Below are 20,443 nucleotides of genomic sequence, written 5' to 3'. Positions count from 1 at the left end.
AGCCTAGAAACCAGAAGAAAGCCGAAGTCTGAATTTCCTGAACTGGACATTGCTCATTCACTCACTTGGGAGCAAACTGATATTTGTGACTGTGATATACCTGGAAGCCTAAAATACACCTGGAAAAAGGCCTTTGTGTGAGTTCTTCCTGTGCACCATTTGACCCATATTTGGCTTGCATACACAGAAAGTGAGGGGGGTTTTATGATGATTTGGAAGTTTTTCTCCCCTACCACCCCAGAGAAAGACCTTCTTCCCCTAGTTTGGGGTAGTATTAGTGTTACTTTGGGCCAGTTGCTTCATGTCACTTTTCTTTCCTGAGTTGAATGCCAGCCAAGGCCAGAGTGCAAATCATTCCCAAGGTATACTGGGGTATGACTTTCTCTTTGGTATGGTGACTGGGGAGGCCAAGGCCAGAGCTGATATCAAAGTAAGATGAAACTGGGGTCAGTGATGTCTCCAGGGTAAAATGAGGGTGGGTTCAGGTGCCGTCCTAATAGAGCTTTGTCATTTCAAGAATTCTGTCAGAAAGAAGGTGAGAGAGAATAAGATCTAGATCCAACTCACCAGCTGACTGGGGGTATGGGTATGATATATCTCCCTCCTAAGTCCCAGGTACCAGTAACTTTGGGGTGAGGGGCCTGGTGAAGTCCTGGGCTTATGAGAGACCCAGGCAGAGGGAGCAGAAGCAGATATATTCAGTAAGACTATTCTCAGTAATATGACAGAAGTAGAATAGTAGGAGGTGGAAAAAAAGTCATCTTATGGGGCTGGGCGCAGTGGCTCACGCCTGTAATCCCAGCACTTTGGGAGGCCGAGGCTGGCGGATCACGAGGTCAGGAGATCGAGACCATCCTGGCTAACATGGTGAAACTCTGTCTCTACTAAAAATACAAAAAATTAGCCGGGCGTGGTGGCGGGCGCCTGTGATCCCAGCTACTTGGGAGGCTGAGGCAGGAGAATGGCGTGATCCTGGCACTGCACTCCAGCCTGGGTGACAGAGCGAGACTCCATCTCAAAAAAAAAAAAAAAAAAAAAGAAAAAAAGAAAAAAAAAGTCATCTTGTGGTATTATATGGTCAATAACATATGTAAAGAAGAGTGAATAATGAGGCATGGATTAGAATGGCACCCAGAGGGAAATGAGACTGGAATCAGAGCTATTCCCAGGAAATAATGAAAATATGAGAACTTTCCCTAGGGTGAGATAAGTCTGTGGGAAATGTATATGAAGTGACAAAATCATTCCCAGGGTGAAAGAAAAAAAATATGTTTGAGCAGCCATGAGTAGGAAGGGAAGCATAATGAGAGGAAAGAATTTTAGGGCAAGATGTTTAGGAGATAAAGCTAGGGAAACAAGCAGATGCCAGATTATAGAGAGCCTTGTCTATCTGTTAAGGATTTGAGACTATATTCTTTGGGCAATGCAGAACCACTGAAAAATTTAAAATAAGGGATAGACATGGTCAAATTTCCTCCTGGTCATAATGACCTGTGTTCCTAGGGGAGCTGAGGTCAGGAAAGGTTAGAAAAGAGTATGGCAGTTTAGGGACTCTAGGCAGATGTTTGTTGAAAGCCAAAAGTATCTGGCATTTCCATCTGAGCAGAGATGCCAGAGGACTGGATGAAGCCTGACCTGAGTTAAGTAAGCAGAGGCTTTCCTGGACCTCATCAAAAACTAAGGTCCAGCTGGGCATGGTGGCACATGCTTGCAGTCCCAGCTACTCAGGAGGCTGAGGTGGGAAGATTGCTTGAGTTTAGGAGTTCAAGGCCAGCCTAGGCAACATACGACACCCTGTCTCTTAAAACAAAAAAATTTAGAACTAAAAACCTCTGTGGATGCACAACACTATAAATGTACTAAATGCCACTGAATTGTTCACTTAAAAATGGTGAATGTTATATGAATTTCACCTCAATAAAAGACAAATTAAAACTAAGAACAGGCCGGGCGAGGTGGCTCATGCCTGTAATCCCAGTACTTTGGGAGGCCGAGGTGGGCGGATTACAAGGTCAGGAGTTCGAGACCAGCCTGACCAACATGGTGAAACCCCTGTCTCTACTAAAAAAAAAAAAAAAAAAAAAAAAAATTATCCAGGTGGAGTGGCGCCTGCCTATAATCCCAGCTACTCAGGAGGCTGAGGCAGGAGAATCGTTTGAATCCAGGAGGCGAAGGTTGCAATGAGCTGAGATCGCACCACTGCACTCCATCCTGGGCGACAGAGCAAGACAAACAAACAAACAAACAAGAAAACTGAAAACAAATAACAAATCTACAAGTCTCATCCTGCTGGAGTCTGTGGGATTTGGCCTGGATTTGCCTTCCTTCTGTAAGGGCTTGGCTTATCAGTGGTAGCACTGGGGAGATAAGGATAGGACTAGGCATAGCAGCAAGGGTGAGACTCCAAAGCATGTGTCCTTGTCCATCCTTCCAATTGGCTGCCAGGATCTTCTAACAAGTCAATCTAACTGTGGCCCACCCCTACTCAGAAGTCTATTACTTTCCTATTTCTCAGAGATTCTAAAATCCAAGCTTCTCAATCTGGTGTTCCTGGCATTCTATGATCTGGGTTTTGCATGTTGTCTTTTCAGCAAACATTTTTCTATGCTTTTATTCATGTTTTCCATTTTGCTTGGAATGGCTCCTTACCATCTTTTTAAAATTGTTTTTGTTTTTTTGAGACAGGGTCTCACTCTGTTGCCCAGGCTGCAGAGCTCAATCTCCTGAGCTCAAGTGATCCTCCCACCTAACCCTCTTGAGTAGCTCAGACTACAGGCATGTACCACCATGCCCAGCTAACTTTAAAATTTTTTTTGTAGAGATGGGGTCTCCTTCTGTTGCTCAAGCTGGTCTCAAACTCCTGGGTTCAAGTGATCCTCCTGTCTTGGCCTCCCACAGTGTTGGATGTGAGCCACCACCCCTGGCTTGCTTACTCTTTTCTATCTAGTAAACTCCTCATCTTTTAGTATATAGCTCCAGTGTCACCACTTTTTAAGCTTTCTCTGTCCTCCTTGCCTGTAGGCAGGCGTCTGTTCTACTGTTACTCTCCTATCATACTTTATATGTCTCAGTTATCTTGCTGCACAAGATTGGAAGTTTTTTAAAGACAGAAACACTGCTTTGTTGTTGTTGTTGTTGTTTTTTCTATACCACTTGGCCTAGTATTGCACAGAGATAGCACTTACTGATTTGTTTTTTAGAGCAACTTTTATTTCCACCATAAATACTGGTCACAGAAGTTAAATAAGTAGGCTTTGTTGGTATTGTTCAGTCTAGTGAGGCTAACAGGGGGCATCTATCCATAACTGTCCTTCCCTTCCCTTCTCCTTTCCCTTCTCCCTACCCTTCTCCCCTCCCATCCCCTCTCCTCCTCTCCCTTCTCCTCTCCCCTACCTTCTCCCCTCCCGTCCCTTCTCCCCTCCCCTCCCCTCCCCTCCCCTCTCTTCCCCTCTCTTCTCTCTTTTTTTCCAAGCTAGCCAGCAGGTTTCACTGAACAATAACTGCAAACTTCAGTATAGCTGGGCTTGGGAATAAATTTTTTTTTTGAGACGGAGTTTCACTCTTGGTGCCTAGGCTGTAGTGCAATGATGCGATCTCAGCTCACTGCAACCTCCGCCTCCCAGATTCAAGCGATTCTCCTACCTCAGCCTCCCAAGTAGCTGGGATTACAGGTACCCACCACGACGTCCAACTAATTTTTTTGTATTTTTAGTAGAGACGGGGTTTCGCCATGTTGGCCAGGCTGTTCTTGAACTCATGACCTCAAGTGATCCACCCGCCTCGGTCTCCCAAAGTCTTGGGATTACAGGCGTGAGCCACCGTGTGCAGCCAAATTGTTTGTTTAATAAGACAAAACATAAAAAAAACTGAGGTAATATGAGATTCTTAGATGCCTTTGCCAATGTGGGCTCTGTCATTCTTTATTTAATGATAGAACACCTGAGTTTTAGCAGGATGCATAGCTGCTCAGCTTCCTTTGCAACTAAGTGTGGCCACATGTGTCAGTTCTATCCGGGGGGGATACAAGTGGAAATGTTATGTGTACCACTTCTATATCATGTACTTAAAAACAGTATGTGGTGCTTCTCCTTCCCTTTTTCCCTTCCTGCTAGTTGGAATATGGTGAGATCTACAGCACCTTTTTTGATCCCAGAGATGGAAGCCTCATTTTGAGTGAGAATGGCAAAGTTCCACTCTCATTTGAGACTGCTCACTGCTTAACTATTATGAGAGAGAAATAAACTTTTTGTTTAATCCACCGTATTTGAGGGTCTCTTAGTTACAGCAGCTTTATCTGTATCCTGACCAGTACAGTGAGGCATCAAATTGCTGCAGTATCAAGTTGCTTTTTTTTTTTTTTTTCTTAGGACAGGGTCTTGCTGTTGCCCAGGCTGCGATGCAGTAGTGTCATCACCACTCACTGCAGCCTTGATCCCTGGGACTCAAGTGATCCTCCTACCTCAGCCTCCTGAGTAGCTGGGACCACAGATGGGCACTACCATGCCTGGCTATTTTTTTGTTTGTTTCTAGAAATGAGGTCTCACAATGTTACCCAGGCCAGTCTTGAACTCTTGGGCTCAAGTGGCCCTCCTGCTTCAGCCTTCCAAAGTGCTGGAGTTACAGGGGTCAACCACTGTGCCCAGTTTAAGTTGCTTCTTGCTGCTGTTCATGGGTATCTCTTAGTCACACTATGCACTGGGTTCCTGACTATTTCTTTCCTTGCCTTGCTTCTGAGCCTTAATTCCTGATGCCTGGATGATTCCCTGAACTCTCTCAGATACTTGAACACATTTTATTGAGGTGAAATTCATATAACATTAACCATTTCGAATTAAACAATTCAGTAGCATTTAGTACATTCACAGTGTTGTACAGCCACCACTTCTATCTAGCACCAAAACATTTCTATCATTCCAAAGGAAAACCCCTTACCTATTAAGCAGTTTCTCCCTATTTTCTGCTCCCGCTGGCAGCCACCAATAGGATTTACCTATTTTGGATATTTCATATCAATGAAATCATATAATATGTGACCTTCTGTATCTGGCTTCTTAGAATAATATTTTGGAGCTTAATCTACATTGTAACATGTCCGTACTTTCTTTTTTTATTTTTATTTTTTTGGTGGTAAAATATATATAACCAAATTTTGTCATTGTATTCATTGATAAGTATACAATTTAATTGCAGTAATTACACTCACAGTATTGTGCAACTTTCACCACTATTTTAAAACATTTTTCATCATCCCAAACAGAAACTCTGTACTTATTAAGCAATAACTCCCCATTCTTCCCTCCTGCTAGCCTTTGTTAACTTCCAGTCTACTTTTTGTCTTCGTGAATTTGCCTATTCTAGATATTTCATTAAGTGGAATCATATAATGTTTGTCTTTTTGTGTCTGGCTTATTTCACTTAGCATAATGTTTTCAAGGTCCATCTATGTTGCAACATGCATCAGAAAACTTCACTTTTTTTTTTACTGGCTGAATTATGTGTATATATACATACCACAATTTGTTTATTCATCTGTTGATGAATATTTAGACTGTTTGCTATGCTATGGACATGCTAGTTACATGTACTTGTTCCAGTACCTGTTTTCAATTTTTTTATTTTTTTTGAGACGGAGTCTCACTCTGTCGCCAGGCTGGAGTACAGTGGCGCAATGTCAGCTCACTGCAATCTCTGCCTCCTGGGTTCAAATGATTCTCCTGTCTCAGCCTCCCGAGTAGCTGGAATTACAGGTGTGCACCACCACGCCTGGCTGATTTTTGTATTTTTAGTGGAGATGGGGTTTCACCATGTTGGCCAGGATGGTCTCAATCTCCTGACCTCGTGATGCACCCACCTTGGCCTCCCAAAGTGCTGGGATTACAGGCATGAGCCACCGCGCCTGGCCTGTTTTCAATTTTTGGGAGTGTATCATAGGAGTGGAACTGTAGAATTGTATGGTAGCTTTATGTTTAAGTTTTTGAGGAACCACCAAACTGTTTTCCATAGCAGCTATACCATTTTACATTCCCATCAGCAGTGTATAAGGGGTTCCAATTTCTCCACATCTTTGCCAGTACTTCTTTTTTTTTCCTTTTTGGTTTTATTTTTAATTATAACCATCCTATTGGGTGTGACATGTTATCTCATTGTGGTTTGATTTGTGTTTCCCTAGTGACTAAGCACATGATCATCTTTTCATGTGCTTATTGGCCATTTGTATGTCTTCTTTGGAGAATGTGTATTCAAGTCCTTTGTCCATTTAAAATTAGGTTATTTGTTTTTTGTTGTTATTAAAATTCTTATATATTCTGAATACTAGACCCTTAATGAGATGTATGATTTGCAAATATTTTCTCCCATTCTATAGGTTGATTTTTCACTTTCTTGATAATGTCTTTTGATACACTGTAGCTTTAAATTTATTTTTATTTTTTAGAGACGAGATTTTGCTATGTTGCCCAGGCTCATCTCGAATTTCTGGGCTCAAGCGATCCACCTGCCTCAGCCTTGCAAAGTGTTGAGATTAATAGGCGTGAGCCACTGTATCTGGTCTAGTTTTTAATTTTTTTTTTTTTTTTGAGACGGAGCCTTGTTCTGTCGCCCAGGCTGGAGTGCAGTGGCGCCATCTCGGCTCACTGCAGGCTCCGCCTCCCGGGTTCATGCCATTCTTCTGCCTCAGCCTCCTGAGTAGCTGGGCTAATTTTTTGTATTTTTGGTAGAGACGGGGTTTCACGGTGTTAGCCAGGATGGTCTCGATCTCCTGACCTTGTGATCCACATGCCTCAGCCTCCCAAAGTGCTGGGATTACAGGCGTGAGCCACCGCGCCCGGCCTAGTTTTTAATTTTGATAGATTTTAATTTATCTTTTGTTGTTGTTGTTGTTTGTGCTTTTGTGTTGTATCTAAAAAAGTTTGGCCAGCATGGTGGCTCACATGTGTAATCCCAGCACTTTGGGAGGCTGAGGTGGGCAGATCACCTCAGGTCAGGAGTTCGGGACCAGCCTGACCAACATGGCGAAACCCTGTCTCTACTAAAAATACAAAAAGAATTAGCCAGGTTTCGTGCTGCACGCCTGTAATCCCAGCTACTCGGGAACTGAGGCAGGAGAGTCACTTGAACCCAGGAAGCAGAGGTTGCAGTGAGCTGAGATTGTGCCACTGCACTCCAGCCTGGGCAACAGGGTGATACATCTCAAAATAAATAAGTAAATAAATAAGATTAAAAAATAAAAAATCTGTTGTCAAAGCCAAGGTTATGAAGATTTACTCCTCAGTTTTATGGGTTTGCTCCTATGTTTTACCTCAAAGAGTTTTATGGTTTAGCACTTATATTTAGGTCATTGATCCACTTTGAGTTAACTTTTGGGTGTAGTGTGAATTTCTTGAACTTTAAACCCTTGAATATATGCCAATCCAGTCAGTAATGATTTTTTTTTTTTTTTAAATTGAGACAGAGTCTCACTCTGTTGCCCAGGCTGGAGTGCAGTGGCGTGATCTTGGCTCACTGCCAATCTCTGCCACCCTATCTCAGCCTCCTGAGTAGCTAGGACTACAAGCACGTGCCACCACACCCATTTTTTTTTTTTTTTTTTTTTTTAGACAAAGTCTCACTCTTGTCCCCCAGGCTGGAGTGTAAATGGCGCGATCTCGGCTCACTGCAACCTCTGCCTCCTGGGTTCAAGCGATTCTCCTGCTTCAGCCTCCTGAGTAGCTGGGATTACAGGCGCCTGCCACCACACCCAGCTAATTTTTATATTTTTAGTAGAGATGGGGTTTCACTATGTTGGCCAGGCTGGTCTCGAACTCCTGACCTCAGGTGATCTGCCCGCCTCAGCCTCCCAAAGTGCTGGGATTACAGGCGTGAGCCACTGCGCCTGGCCATTTTTTTGTATTTTTAATAGAGACGGGGTTTCGCCATGCTGGCCAGGCTGTTCTCGAACTCCTGACCTCAGGTGATCCGCCCACCTCCGCCTCCCAAAGTGCTGGGATTACAGGCGTGAGCCACCACTCCCGGCCAGTAATGATTTTTAAATCTTTAAATCTCAATAGATATGGAAAGGTGGTTTGGCAATGTTTTAGTGGCTGTTGGCTGAAGCTTCTTGATAGGGGCATTTTAGAAGACATTTCCTCCTCATCGGATCTGATCCACTGATGTGCATTTGATAGGTTTAGGGGCAACTTTGAGAGTAAGGCCAGTGACTTGCAGGGATGCCAGTCAGTTGAGTGACACACCCTTATGTACGTGTAGTGAGATGCTCTGCTATTGGCTTGTCTGTATCTCAGCCTGTGAGGAGCAGGGTGAGGCCTAATTGAAACAAGGCACAACTGGCAGGGGTGAGGGGAACAATGTAGTCAGGTAGCAAGTCTGTACTGAGCCCAGTCAGGTTCCCAGCCCTGTGTAAGGCTTCCTGAGAACTGTGCAAAAACAGTAACGATTAGTGAGAAGATCATATGGAGACAGAGGCCTTGATTTCAAGTTGGATGACTTAAGACTCGTCACTTCTCTCTGAACCTTAATGTCTTTGATTACAAAAGGTGAATGCTGACTTCACAGGGTTTCTGTTTTTTTTTGTTTGTTTGTTTTGTTTTTAAACAGGGTCTGGCTCTGTCGGCCAGGCTGGAGTGCAGTGACACAATCTCGGTTCACTGCAACCTTTACCTCCTGGGCTCAAACGATCCTCCCACCTCAGCCTCTCAAGTAGCTGGGACTACAGGCGCATGCCACCATGTCTGGATAATTTTTGCATTTTTTGTAGAGACAGGATTTTGCCATGTTGCCCAGGCTGGTATTGAACCCCTGGACTCAAACGATCACCTGCCTTGGCCTCTCAAAGTGTTGGGACTGCAGGTGTGAGCTACCGTACCCAGCCTTGTTTTGTTTTTGAAGATGAGCTGAGGTTATCAGTGGAAAAGTGATTTGGAAACCATAAAATGAGATTTGGGAATGTAATGGAGAATCAAGGAGAAGACTAAGTTTTCTGGGAGTTTTTAAAGAGATTCTTCTCATGACTGTGATTCTCAGAAAAGGTTTGAGGCTTACTGACTAGATGATTGATTTTCAATTTTTTATTTAAATAATTTTGCATTTGTTGTGACTCTTTCTTTTGCAGGTGACGGAAATACAATTCAGACTGACTTAACCAAGAGAGGGACTTTATTGACTGAGCAACTAAAAAGCCTAGAAGTAGTTCTACTTTTAGACACAGCTAGATACAGGGAGTTAAAATATGTCATTAGGACTCACTCTCTCCCCCTTTGGCTCTGCTTTTCTTTGTACTGGTGTCATTCTTAGGCAGGCTTTCTCCCATGTAGTGGCAAAGAAAGATATCAGATTTGGGTATGCATCCTACCAGCTTATTGAAAGATACAACAGGCCTGGCATATTGGTTCAAACCTATAATCCTAGCATTTTGGGAGGCCAAGGCAGGTGGATCACTTGAGCCCAGGAGTTTGAGACCAGCCTGGGCAACATGAGGAAATCGCATCCCTACAAAAAATACAAAAATTAGCTGAGCATGGTGGCTTGTACCTGTAGTCCTAGCTACTCAGGAGACTTGTACCTGTAGTCCTAGCTATTCAGGAGACTGAGCTAGAGCCTGGGAGGTCAAGGCTGCAGTGAGCCAAGATCGGACCACTGCACTCCAGCCTGGGAGACAGTCAGACACTGTCTCAAAAAAAAAAAAAAAAAAAAAAAAGAAAGATACAACATAATACCTCTTTCCTGATGGTGCTGGTGGTCCTGGGTATGATTTTGGCTTGGGTCCTATGCCCATCCTAAAGTAATCACTGTGGCCAGGAGAATACTGGCCTTTAATTGGCCAACAGAGTTTCATTCTACTCATGGAACCCAGAGGTCAGGGTCAGCTTCCCTGGAACCATGTGGATTGAGAGCAGGAAAGAGGTGGTTCCTTAAGGGAAGAAGATCAAGGTACATTTACAGAAAGGTAGGTTTGGGAGGTAGGGAAATAGTTTTAAGTCAACAAAATTCGTAGATGTTTACTACATAATTAAGCCATTTTTGTTAAAAAAAATGTGTTTCCAATATTTAAAATTCAACAAAAGTAGAATTCTACTTGAAGTAGATATTGCCAGGAGACTTGGACAGGGGAGAGGAGGAGTCTACAGAGCATAATTTGAAAACTGCTAGACAGTTTATCCATTAAATATTTGCTTAAGATGGGATAGTGCTTGAATCCTTTCTTTGCATCTTTCTGACATTTTATAATAGAGATTGTATTTTCCTTCTAATCAGGGAGAGGGAGGTAAGTAGCAGAGCCAGTCATTGTCTGGGGTTGAAGATGCCAAGGACTTTTCTTAGCCCCAACACCAAACTGTGTTTTTTTTGAGACGGAGTTTCGCTCTTACTGCCCAGGCTGGAGTGCAATGGTGTGATCTCGGCTTACCGCAACCTCTGCCTCCCGGGTTCAAGTGATTCTCCTGCCTCAGCCTCCCGAGTAGCTGGGATTACAGGCATGCGCCACCATGTCCAGCTAATTTTGTGTTTTTAGTAGAGATGGAGTTTCTCCTTGTTGGGCAGGCTGGTCTCGAACTCCCGACCTCAGGTGATCCGCCTGCCTCTGCCTCCTAAAGTGCTGGGATTACAGGTGTGAGCCACTGTGCCCAGCCTGAAACTGTGAGTTTTTTTTTTTTAAGAAGCCATGAGTCTTTCAAATTTAAATAGTGACTCATAGAGAACAGGAAGAAGTTGCTTTATAATGTGTTGGTTAACGTAAGTGATGAAATATATTCGTATCCTAAGCATTTGGCAAGGGCTCTATATGGTACGGTGTATAAAGCTGTGAGCTGGATGGATTCTGTATTATAAATTGAGTGAGGATGAAAGCTGCCCTCATATACTATCCAGTTTACCAGGCAGCCAACAACCATTCGATTTTTTAAAAAATTGAAGTAAAAATCACATAACAGTTTGGTGGTGGTACAGACCTGTAATCCCTGCTACTTGGGAGGCTGAAGTGGGAGGATCCCTTGAGTCCAAGGGTTCAAGACCAGCCTGGACAACATAGCAAGAATCAGTCTGCACAAAAAATTAAAAAATTAGTCTGGCATGGTGGCATGCCCCTTTAGCCCTTTCTACTCAGAAGGCTAAGGTGAGAGGATTGCTTGAACCCAGGAGTTTGAGGCTGCATTAAGCTATGATTGTGTCAGTGTACTCTAGCCTGAGTAGCAGAGCAAGACCCCTGTTTCTTAAAAAAAAAATTCACATTGCATAAAACTTATTATTTTGAAGTGTACAATTTTTTTTTTTTTTGGTAGAGATGGGGTCTTGCCATATTACCCAAGCTGGTCTCAAAGTCCTGCCTTCAAGCAGTCTTTCTGCCTTGACCTCTCAAAGTGCTGTGATTACAGGCATGAGTCATTGTGCCCCACCCAATTTGTTGGTTTTCAACAATTTTGTGTAACCATTACCACTATCTAATTTCAGAACATTTTCATCACCCTAAAAAGAAACACTGCACCCATTAAGCAGTCACACTCCCTATTCTCTATCCTCTGGCAATCATTAGTCTACTTTCTGTCTCTATGAATTTGCCTATTCTGGACATTTCATATAAATGGAATCATGTCTGGTTTCTTTCACTTAGTATGATTTTAATATATATATTTATCTTGTTACTTTTCTATGATACTTTTTTGAAGTAGAATTATCCCACAGACCTACCAACTGGTCATTTTCTCTGTCCCCAAGTGTATAATTGGGATTGACAAACTCAGCAGTTAAAGATAGCACCCATACTGGATACTTGACCTGTTGAATAAGAGGTGTCATAGTGGGAAGGCTAAGTGGAAGCCTTGGAAACTACCTCCTGCTCTCCTGGCCAAGATAGTGAACCAAACCCAATAACACCTTCTGGGACAGATGGTGGAGAGTAGTGCTACCCTTAAGTATCTTTTTTTTTTTTTTTTGACATGGAGCCTTGTTCTGTTTCCCAGGCTGGAGTGAAATGGTGCAGTCTTGGCTCACTACAGCCTCTGCCTTCTGGGTTCAAGCAATTCTCCTGCCTCAGCCTCCCAAGTAGCTGGCATTATAGGCGCCCGCCACCACGCCTGGCTAATTTTTGTATTTTTAGTAGAGACGGGGTTTCACCATGTTGACCAGGCTGGTTTTGAACTCCTGACTTTAGGTAATCTGCCCGCCTCGGCTTCCCAAAGTGCTGGGATTACAGACGTGAGCCACTGCACCCGAGCTACCCTTAAGTATCTTAAGATGCAGGGTGGTGGTCTCTATCTATATTTAATTCATTAGTCTGCCCCTGTAAAACTGGATTGATCAGAGAATGACTGGACTTCAGTAATTTTAATTTAGCATTCCCAAATGTGGCTGCCATGATGCATTTGATATCTTTGCTAGAGCAGGTTATACTTTGATATTTGGCCATTGATTTGGCAAACGCATCATTTTCTGTTTCAGTCAGAAAAAAGGATTAAAAACTATTTGTATTCATGGGGAACATATCAGTATTCCTTTATAGTTTTGCCTAGGGATATGTAAACACTTCTACCCTTATACTGTTTGTCATAATATAGTCAGAAGATACCTGGACCATCTGGCCATAGAACATCACCATGATATATTACGTTGACAACATCATGCTAACCAGACAGCATTAGCACACTGGAGGCCTTGGTGAGATGTGTGTGCTCCACAGTGGGTACTGTCACATTCTTTGCCAAACTGGATATACTTAGTTTTAAAATATGTCCACAAATTATTTGATACTCTTTCCATCAAGGGGTGGAGTCTAATTCCCCTCCCCTTGAGCTGGACCTCACTTTCTATTCTAACAAATAGAATAAAGTGAACATGATAGTGTACAACTTCAGAAATCAGGTCATAAAAGGCACCACAGTTTCCTTTTTGCTTTCTCTCTGTCTCTTGAATTATTCACTCTGCGGAAGTCCATCAATATATTGTGAGGACACTCAAGAAGTGTATGGAAAAGGCCATGTGGAGAACTAGTGTTTCCTGACAACAATCAGCATGGACTTGCTGGGAATGTGAGTGAGCCGCCATGAAAGCAAATCCTCCAGCCCCAGTCAAACCATCAGATGGCTATTGCCCTTTTAAAACCTAAGAGACCAGAGCCATAGCCACTCAGTTAAGCCACTTCCTTCATTCCTAACCCTCAGAAACTGTATGAAATAATGTTTATTGTTTTGAGCAACTAAATTTTGGGGGTAATTTGTTATGCAATGATAGATATTAATATACATTCCTACAAGCAGAATATGAGAATTCTAGTTGTTTGACCTTCTTTTCAACATCTAGTATTTCCCTATCTTTTTTATTTTAGCCATTCTGGTGAGTGCTAACACCACTGTTATCACATTGTGGTTTAATTTGTTTTTCCCCAGTGACTAATGTATAGAGCATCTTTTGATATACATATGAATATCTATATGGACATATAGATATGTATATGTGTATTTAATATCTGGATTTATTATTTTGTGAAGTATTTGTTCAAGCTTTTTTGCCCAGTTTTCCATTGGGCTATCTTTTTCTTACTGATTTGTAGGAGTTCTTTATGTATGCTGGATATAAGTCCTTTGTCTTATATGTGTATTATGAATATCTTTTCTCGGTTTATCAACCTTTTCCTCCATGTGTCCTTAGCCCTTTTTGTGCCCTGTAAGAAATCTGGCCTCCTGGGATCCCATCTGGAAAGTGCTTAGTATTCTGCCAGCTTCACAAAGGGAGGGAAAGCAAACCTGGTGAGGCACCCTTTTCATTCCAGCTTGCTCAGTAGCTGGTGATTGGAAGACACTCTGTGACAGCGTTCAGTCCCTGGGCAGGAAAACCTCCTTTAAGGATTCTTCTTCTTTAACTGGGTCTGCTTCTTTCCTAAAGAAAAAAAAAATGAGTAATAAAAAAAAATAACTCTTTGCAGGCCAGGTGCGGTGGCTCATCCTGTATTCCCAGCACTTTGGGAGGCTGAGGTGGGTGGATCACGAGGTCAGGAGATCGAGACCATCCTGGCTAACATGGTGAAACCCCGTCTCTACTAAAAATACAAAAAATTAGCCGGGCGTGGTGGCGGGCGCCTGTGGTCCCAGCTACTCGGGAGGCTGAGGCAGGAGAATGGTGTGAACCCAGGAGGCGGAGCTTGCAGTGAGCAGAGATCGGCGCCACTGCACTCCAGCCTAGGAGACAGAGTGAGACTCCGTCTCAAAAAAAAACAAACAAAAAAACAACACTCTTTGCCTATTCCAAGTTCATAACGACTTCCCCATAATTTTTTTAATCTAAAAGCTTTATTGTTTCACCTTTCCCATTAGATCTGCAATCCATCTGAAATCGATATTTTTGTGTATGGTGTGAAGTAATGATTCTAGGTACATTTTTTTCCTTCTGTTTATAACCAATTGATCCAACACCATTTATTGAAAAGAATCATTCCTGGGCCGGGCGCAGTGGCTCATGGCTGTAATCCCAGCACTATGGGAGGTTGAAGCAGGTGGATCACTTGAGGCCAGGAGTTTGAGACCAGCCTGGGCAACATGATGAAACTCTGTCTCTACTAAAAATACAAAAATCAGCTGTGCATGGTGGTGTATGCCTGTAATCCCAGCTACTTGGGAGGCTGAGGCATGAGAATTGCTTGAAGCTGGGAGGCGGAGGTTGCAGTGGGCTGAGATTGTGCCACTGTACTCCAGCCCAGGTGACAGAGTGAGACCCTATCTCAAAAAAAAAAAAAAAAAGGTCATTCTTTCCTACTGTACCATAAGTGTTACCTCTCTCATAAGGCAGATATTTGTGGGTCTGTTTCCACACTCTCTGTTCTGTTTGTCATTTTTGTATCCTGCACTAGTACCACACTGTGCTAATTTTTATTGTAATTATTCTTGATATTTGGAAGTTTAAGTTTATCAGCTTGTTGTTCTTCAGCACTGCTTGGCTGTCCTTGGTATTTCTATGTGAATTTTAGAATCAGTTTGTCATCTTCTGCTAAGAAAAACCCCTGTTGGGATATTGATTGGCTTTGCATTAAATCTATGGATTGGGAGAACTGACAAACTATATGTAGTCTTTCAACTCATGAACATGATATGTTCTTCCACTTACTCAGTTTATTTATTTATTTATTTTTTAAATTAGAGTCAGGGTCTCACTATGTTGCCCAGGCTGGTCTTGAACTTCTGGGCTCAAGTGATTTTCCTGCCACAGGCTTGAGCCACCATGCCTGGCCTATTTAGATCTTTAAAATTATTTTTTTTCGGTAAGTCTTTAGGTTGTCTTGTAGTGGTCTTATATATCTTTTTTTTTTCTTTTCTTTTTTTTTTTTTTGGGATGGAGTCTCCCTCTGTCACCCAGTCTGGAGTGCAGTGGCGCAATCTCAGCTCACTGCAAGCTCCGCCTCCTGTGTTCATGCCATTCTCCTGCCTCAGACTCCCAAGTAGCTGGGACTACAGGCGCCCGCCACCACGCCTGGCTAATTTTTTGTATTTTTAGCAGAGGCGGAGTTTCACCATGTTAGCTAGGATGGTCTCGATCTCCCGACGTCGTGATCCACCCGCCTTGGCCTCCCAAAGTGCTGAGATTACAGGCATGAGCCACCGTGCCTGGCTTTATATATCTTTTATTATTTTTTTTCCCCCTAAGTATTTGATGTATTTTTGATGCAATAGTCAATAGTATTACTGTATTTTAAAGGTCTTATTTTTACAAAATAAACAATTTCAATGAAGCCTTGTAGTACTCAACACTTCCAGCTTTAATTTCTTTGCTGTAATAGCTTGCTTATGAATAATTCAGGAAAGAATTTCATGTGTAGTGCTATTTCTTTAATCTTACCCATAATCCTTTTAAAATTCCAGTTGAAGCAGCTACTTTATTGTGGTTACACTTAAGTATTTTTAAAATAAAACTTTATTTTCTATCATTTAAAAAATAAATCTTATTTCAACTAAGGAAGTCTTATGCTATAGAGGATATTTCTTCTCTTGTACATTTTTCCTTTAGTGTCCCTTGAAAGACAGTTCCTTTTTTATTTCAGAATTTAACAGAATGTAGCAAATACCCTTAACTGGCACATGAAAGAAAACTTGTATCTTACTTCCTAGAAAATACCTCATGCTCCATAATTTATAATAATATTTGTTTTTCAAATCTTAAACAATATTTAATATATATTTTCTAACAATATTTGCTGACAAAGGAATGCAGTTTTAAAAATATTGCTTTCCAGCTGGCCACGGTGGCTCACGCCTGTAATCCCAGCACTTTGGGAGGCCGATGCAGGTGGATCACAAGGTCAATAGATCGAAACCATCCTGGCTAACATGGTGACACCCCATCTCTACAAAAACTATAAAAATTAGCTGGGCATGGTGGCACACGCCTGTAGTCCCAGCTACTCAGGAGGCTGACGCAGGAGAATTGCTTAAACCTGGGAGGCGGAGGTTGCAGTGAGCCAAGATTGCACCACTGCACTCCAGCCTGGGGACAGAGTGAGACTCCATCTCAAAACAAACAAACAAAACAAACAAAATATTGCTTTCTTTGTACTATTTAATCCACTTTATTACTGCAATAAGAAAGAATAAATGTTTTACCAATAATATGTTCCTTTTGTTTTTCATTATTAAGCAGGACATGTGTAAAGAGACTTCTTAGCACTGGATTGAATATCTTTGGACTTTAAACACTACAGAAAAATTATAAAAGTTTATCTTCAGATATAATTTTTAGATGGTTTTTAATCATGATAGCTTTATTTTATCATTATTTAATGTAATGGTCAACAAATTATGCCTGCTTCTATAAATAAAGTTTTATTGGAACACAGCCACATTCATTTGATTAATGTAATCAATAACAATGTAATGTAATTGTCTGTGGCTACTTTTATACTACGGTGGTAGAGTTAATTAGTTATAATAGAGGCTGTAAAATATTAACTATCTGGCCCTTTACAGAAAATGTTTTACTGACATCTGATTTAATATATCAGGCCCGGTAAGGATTTAGTTTATTGTTAATAATAAATTTAAATCCATACAGTATTCTAAGTATCTTTTGATAATTTTGAATTTTTTTGCCAACTTATTGTTTGAACCAATTAGATTGTTTTCATCCTGTAATATAGCTCACAGAGAGCTCATATTAGGTATAGAAGGGTCAGCTTTGTTACTTGGTATTTATTTTTGTTTGTAATTTTAATATTTAACCTATGGGGATTGTTTTTCATATTCATTTATTTATTTGCAAACATCCCTTAAGATCATTTATGTGGTAAAGTTTGGTTTAGTTGAGAAAAAAATATAAACCATAATTTATAAGTACCCTGAAAGCAAATGAGTGACTGCAGATACTGATGTTCTTCCTTGCACACTATGGAGCTCCCATCTCTATTCTCAGGATAACTCATATGTGGTAAGCGATACGGAAATACATGACATCCATACCCAGAGAGGGGACCATTGTTAGTCTGTACAGTTAACATTGGTAAAGCATAATTCTTATATTTTAAGATTAGAAACAATTATAAAGTAAGATTTTTAATTTTTCTTTTTGTACTTCACTGGAAAGACTTATGCATTCCACTTGGGAGACCACTGTCTTAATACATACTGTTTGTGTAAATTCTTTCCGAATTCTGAATGTAGGCATAATCCCTGAATATAAATAAAAGGTTGTAGTATCATAATAATTGAACTTTAAGTCCAGCAAATACTTTGTGTGGATAGTACTGCCGGTAGCTGCAATGAGAGAATCTGTGGGTTAAGCAAAGCCTTACTCAGATGCTTTATCTGTTTTTATCCTGTGTGGACAGTCATCTCTCTTCCAATAAAATTTTGTATCTGCAGATAATTAAATCAAGAATTTAACCTTAGGATGGAAGATAGAGGACTATGTCTTCCTGCCAATATGTAACCCACCAGAACCACTCCAGTGAGGAGGGCTACCACCTTAGAGGCCTCAATAGGTAGGGATTTACTTTAGGGAGTTGACAGATGCTTAAGTATGGAGTCATACAGTCTGGGCTCAAAATCTGGGCTCCTCCTATTATAAGCTGTGTATTCCTAGGCAAGTCCATTTAACCACTTTGTGTCTCAGTTTCCTCTTATGTTAAGTAGGGAGAATGGCATCTAACTTTTAAGGTTGCTTTGAAAAATTAGTTAATCCATATTAAGTGCTTGGCATACTATCTAGCACATATGAAGAGCTCAATGAATGTTAATTTTTAGTTAACTTTCTGGCGGTTCAGATTTGGTCAGTTCACAGTTCACTGAGAACATTTATCTTTGAGCAGACTCATATTAACCTTTATTTATCTTTGAGCAGACTCATATTAAGTTCTTGTAAAACTACAATGCCAATTTCTAAGTCTACCTCTGGAAGTAGAACTGTCAGATATACTGGACACCCTGTGTTGTTAATGACCTGTACATTTTCTACCTCTGGATGGCACCGTGGAACACAAACATCCTAATCATGAAGGTTATATTGAACATAGGGTCTGAATTAGGGACATTCATTAGGTGAATCCAGTGTTTTGTGTATAATGCCAAAGTGGCTAAAGTGAATATTTATTACCCTTTCCTGTGTTTAAGGAATTTCTTTACCTAAAATGCCAGCTATTTACTTGTAACCTTTTTCGCAGTTTGCCCTAGGCTCTTTTGGTCTTAGCCATTCATCATGGACTTTGAAGAGTTGTGATGCAAAGAAGCAGGGTGCAGTGATGGTGGTGCAGGTAGCAAATTGAGTTCCTGCAGCAGCAGTGCCAGTTATATTACAGTGGCTAGAGATAGTGGAGGTTGGCAGTGGAAGCAGAGGCATCCTGATCAGATTAGTTCTGCTACCTAGTTTTAGGCATTGTTCTTAGCATCAATCCCTGGTTTTTCATTTCTCCTTGTAAGTCTGAGTTACTCTTTTGATAAGTTCTTCTTCTCAAACTAGCCAAAATCAGTTGGGTTGCTAAATTTGCAATCTAACTTGTTCTTGCAACTAAGAACCCTGCGGATATAGCAGCTACAATAGCCTGACGCATTTGTCTTGCAGTACAGATAGAAAGGTCATGGGAAAGCAAATGAAGTGTTTAAACTTTGTTGGCTTCTTCTCCCCTTGAGGGTGTTAAGATCACCCTATTCCCAGGGCCTAGATTTGTGCCTGAAATAAAGTAAGTGCTTAGTAAACCTTTTGTGGAATGAAAGAATGATGGGTACTGCCAATATGTATCTGTTACTCTGCTTTTTCTCAGCTTTCATGGTTGACTGATCTCCCTAAGGAAGGACACATTTTTTCTTTAGATATGTTAACACAGATGTAATCCTGCGTAACAGTCCATTTTTTTTTTTTTTTTTGAGACAGAGTCTCACCTTGTCGCCCACGCTGGAGTGCAGTGGTGCAATCTCGGCTCAGTGCAACCTCTGCTATCCAGGTTCACGTGATTCTCCTGCTTCAGCCTCCTGAGTAGCTGGGACTGCAGGTGTGCGCCACCACACCCAGTTAATTTTTTGTATTTTTAGTGGAGACGAAGTTTCACCGTGTTGGCTAGGCTGGTCTTGAACTCCTGACCTCAGGTGATCCACCCACCTCGGCCTCCCAAAGTGCTGGGATTACAGATGTGAGCCACAACGCTCGGCTGCTATTCTGTTTTTTAAACTCACTTGGTGTATCTTTATTCTGTGGATTTTGTAGTTTAGCCTGGGGATGTGTGTGTGTGTGCGTGTGTGCATGCGTGTGCATCTTATAGAGCCCCAGAATGCTGACAGGAATCCCTTCCTGGTGTCACAAGGCAGTCTAACATCTTTCCTGGGATTCTGGAAGGCATCTCTTGAGTCTTCCTCAAGGGGCTTGTTGATGGAGTAAAGAAAAGACCAACCATACACCCACAGAAAATTTCATACATTCATACACAAATATAGAACTGTATTTAAATCTTCTATCTGCCACCTAACAACTTTATGATTCTTGTTAAATTTTCTTTTCTTTTTCTTTTTTTTTTTTCTTTTTCCTCGAGACAGATTCTCACTCACTCTGTAGCCCAGGCTGGAGCACATTGGAGCAATCTCGGCTCACTGCAGCCTCCGCCTACCGGGTTCAAGCAATTCTCCCGCCTCAGCCTCCCAAGTAGCTGGGATTACAGGCGCGTGCCACAGCGCCCAGGATGGGGTTTCACCATGTTGGCCAGGTTGGTCTCGAACTCCTGATCTCAAGTGATCTGCTCGCCTCAGCCTCCCAAAGTGCTGGGATTACAGGCATGCATCTGGCTGATGATTCTTGTTAAATTTTCTACAGATGTCCTGCTTTGTTTTTCCTATGATGGTATGCTAAGATTGGGAAAGGCAGGAAATACAGGTCCTTTTTTACTTCTTTCTTTTTTATGTTAAAGCAGGTGAATTTCTGCTCTAGATTTGTGTGTTAAGGAACTGTGGGAACTGGCAGTTAGCACCCCACATTCTGATTCCATGAAGTCATTTGC

General features: G+C 41.6%; 1 protein-coding gene and 1 non-coding gene across 3 annotated transcripts in view; both read left to right on the top strand.

Annotated features, from left to right (window-relative positions):
• Positions 1–20,443, top strand: part of STIM1 (stromal interaction molecule 1) — a 232,480-nt gene that overhangs the window by 51,688 nt on the left and 160,349 nt on the right. The window lies entirely within an intron of this gene.
• LOC129009149 (small nucleolar RNA SNORA7) lies at positions 13,659–13,795 on the top strand. Its single transcript, XR_008492685.1, has one exon. It is a non-coding gene; the product is annotated as a small nucleolar RNA SNORA7 (small nucleolar RNA).

The sequence above is a fragment of the Pongo pygmaeus genome, chromosome 9, assembly GCF_028885625.2.
Source record: "Pongo pygmaeus isolate AG05252 chromosome 9, NHGRI_mPonPyg2-v2.0_pri, whole genome shotgun sequence".
Classification (NCBI taxonomy): Eukaryota; Metazoa; Chordata; class Mammalia; order Primates; family Hominidae; genus Pongo; species Pongo pygmaeus.
This window is presented reverse-complemented; position numbering and strand designations above follow the sequence as displayed.